At 37.7% G+C, this 3,721-nt stretch overlaps 1 non-coding gene across 1 annotated transcript; it reads left to right on the top strand.

Annotated features, from left to right (window-relative positions):
• The first annotated feature begins 2,460 nt into the window (after positions 1 to 2,460).
• Positions 2,461 to 2,580, top strand: LOC118205941 (U5 spliceosomal RNA). Its single transcript, XR_004761090.1, has one exon. It is a non-coding gene; the product is annotated as a U5 spliceosomal RNA (small nuclear RNA).
• The last annotated feature ends 1,141 nt before the right edge of the window (positions 2,581 to 3,721 follow it).

The following is a 3,721-nucleotide window of genomic DNA, read 5'->3' as shown; positions in this document are numbered from 1 at the left end:
TCATTTTGGTTCTCGATGCATTTTTATTTGGTAATTAATACTGATGTAAAATTACTCTTGGCTGTTTGAGATTTAGTTCCATTTACAACATCAAGTTATGTAAGAGTCATATGACATGGATTAATTTCGAAATGATGCAGTGCAGAGAAATTGCTATTTTTAAAATAGAGAAGGAAAATTAATTTTACGCTGCTAATTTAATCTTCTACATATTCTTATCCTTATTCGCGCTAGTATTGCCGGTATATCGCGCAAGGCGCAACGTGCCCGGCTCATGAAGCAAAGCCCAGCGGCACATGACGATAAAGTTTCCTGACAAGTCGGTAAAGTCATTAAAGTGGTAAAAAGGGGGTGACCATGCGTCACTTGAGCCAGAATAGAGGAAAGGCCAGATCCAGGAGCTGTGAGGAATACTGTGGTGCATGTTTGTGTTGTTGCAATAAATATCAAACAAGTAATACAAAAACATAATTTAAGGAATACATGGGGAAGTAACATATAAAAATACGATGCTATATACAATAACGACGCGGTGTACATAATAAAATAAATACAAGTTACAAACTGAAATACAAGTTCACAATATGAGATGCATAAAGCAATATACTAATATAGTATATACAAGACGGTGAGATTAATTAAGTGGGAAAATTCAAGTCCCGAGTGAGGTGCGCCGCTAGCGGTCTATAAATGGCGTCCTCCTCAAGAACAATATAATACATTAAGGTCATAATATAATACATTAAGGTCAATATAATACATTAATTATTATACATTAAGGTCTCCCATGTGACTACAGTCCTGCGCATTTTTGAAGAATTTTGTATTCACTTTATATAGATACTTTACCACCGTCTCAAGTTTCAGGTCGTTGCGGAGCGTCTGGTTTGAAACAAAGTAATGGGCTCTAGTCATCATTCTGAGTAACTTATTTTGCGTTACCTGTAATTTATTTAATTCGCTTTTATGGACCGAAGCCCAGGCTGGTGACGCATAGGCGAGTATGGGGCAGATGATCAAAATATAAATATGTCTCTTGCGTCTCAAGTCCAATTTTGAGTCTGGGAAAACTAGTGGAGTGAGGCATTGAATTACCCCCACCATTTTGCCTCTGACATAGTTTATATTCTCTTTCCACTGAAAATTGGAACTATACTTGCTGCCGAGGTACGTGGCCTTATTTACAATGGGCCCGACAGTCCCGAATAACTTCAATTCCTTAGCCAAAGGAGTGTTCATTCGCTTTTTCTTGATGATTATGAGGTTTGACTTGTCAGCATTTATAACGATCCTCCACTTCGAGCACCAAAGCTCAAGCTGCCGCATAAAACTCAGAAGTTTAGAAATTGCAAAATTTGGTGATGCAGACGTGACAGCAAGCACCGTGTCGTCCGCATAGCAACCCATAAAACAATTTTGATCCGTGTTATCTGTAGGTAAGTCACCCACATAAAATAGATACAAAACGGGCCCTAAGACAGATCCCTGTGAGACTCCGGCAATCACTTTCTTATTATTAGAAGAGTCTTTACTCATGTATACGAAGAAGGTCCTATCTGAAAGGAAGGAGTTTATGATCTGTATCAACTCTCTGCTGAATTTTAGTTCAGTAAGCTTGTAAATAAGCCGCTCATGCTCATGCCATTCAAAATAAAATAATTAGGACCATGTTGGGTGCCCCTTGGTTTGTCAGAAACGAAGTCTTACATAGAGATTTAAACATAAATACAATAGATGAAGAAATCCTCAAAACTGTTTACAAATTTTACAATAAGATGCAAAACCATCCCTCTAATATTATACAAAACATTGGCAATTACGATTATCTCATCGATCAAACGTATAAACGGCCCCGGACAATTCATCACAATGTTCGGTGGTGAATTCTGTATATACTCAACTGTAAATAATCATCATTTATTATGTTCTCCTATTTAATCAAGATTTTACTTCAAACTTATGAACTTTGAACTTTTATTGAAGTAAACGATATTTAATCAAGATTCTAACATATTTACTGCATTTTATTGGCTAACAGCAGCCACGCCCATATAATCAAGTTTTTATTTTTCATATATTCTATTTTATCAGCATCATCATCATATTAATTTTATACACTTACAAAGAACGTTAGCATTTAATTCCAAGCGTCTGTTATGTAAATATTTGTATATATATCTAAAAATATTGCAAATTATGACAATACAAGCTTTTCTCGCTCCAACCAATCACCATCCTGGTTAGGAATCATGTGCCCAGTGCTTACTTCAGTAATAACATCTTGAACTCAATGCAACTCAAGACTTTTAGAACTAAACATTTCATACATCTTTTTCAAGAATCAAAAAATTTCCCATTCCTAATGCCTTAAATGGATTAATTCAAAGAATGAGTCATGTACTTTAGGTAGTACGGCACTCATAGCCTAAAGTTCCAACCTGACCTGACCTGAAGCTTTGCATGCTCTGGTTTCTCTTCATTATTCGAGCTAATCTTTCGCCTTTTACTAAAGATTACCGTGGAGAGGAACATTACAATGAGCCTAAATTTAATTTTTGGAATCCCACCACGAGGTGGTATACATATAAAAGGTAGAACATAACATTTAGGATGTTTTAAAATGTTTCGACAAACTCACAAGCTACAGACCAATTAGTCTGCTCTCTTCACTTGGAAAGATCTCGGAAAAATTAATCCTAACAAGGCTCCAACCGCATCTGGGATTTCTACCAAATGAACAGTATGGTTTCCGGAGAGGACTCTCTACAGTTCACCAGTTGATCAGAATTACAGAATTCATTGGCTCTGCTATCAAAAGCAAACTCAGTGTCGCCTTCCTCATGTTAGACGTGGCCAAAGCTTTTGACCGCGTTTGGCATGAGGGACTTATTTACAAACTCATACAGCAGCAGATTCTTCGAGAGCTAATTCTCATCTTAAAATCTTTCCTTGACCACAGAACCTTCTCGGTCAAGCAAGGTGATTACACCTCTGACTCCTACCCCATCAGAGGAGGCATAGCACAAGGCAGCATCCTTGGTCCGATTCTTTACCTAATTTACGCACATGATTTCCCAAACTTCAATACAGACCACAATTTCCTCCTTGCCTGTTATGCGGACGACACGGCACTAATGCAAAGATCCCGCCGTCCAAACCAGGCCATCGTCAAACTTCAAGAAAAAAAATGTCTGCAGTTGAAACATGGTGCACCAAATGGAGAATTAACATTAACCCTGAAAAATCTGAAATCTTACTGATACGAAAATACAAACATAAAGACAGAATCACCAACTCTGTTTCCCTTTTCGGCCAAGAAATCCCCATTGTAAATAAGGCTAAATACCTTGGCATTATTTTCAATAGAACCTTCACCTGGTCAAACCACATAAATAAAATCAGTACAACTCTAATATACGCTCTAATTTCACCAAATGTGGCGATATGTGTTCTGCGCTGGTTTTTGGCAATATTGCGTGTTCTATGGCAACCCTGTTGACGTTGAAAAATCTTTCGCTGGAGCTCGTTGGTTCGCCTCTGTGTCTGAGAAGATGGGAGGGAAAGATAAATTGGTAGTTGTTGAATTGCAGTTCGGCAAAAGGAAATATGATTGTGGCTATCCTGTTGAGGGGTAGTGGGTATTTGGAAGTGTGGAAAGAGGGTCTGGAAGATTATTTTTAATGGCAGTGCATGATAGAAGTAGGGATTTGTGATTTTATTT

This window comes from Stegodyphus dumicola, chromosome 11 (genome assembly GCF_044657685.1).
Source record: "Stegodyphus dumicola isolate Sdum_Otavi_A_Nest chromosome 11, ASM4465768v1".
Lineage (NCBI taxonomy): Eukaryota > Metazoa > Arthropoda > Arachnida > Araneae > Eresidae > Stegodyphus > Stegodyphus dumicola.
This window is presented reverse-complemented; position numbering and strand designations above follow the sequence as displayed.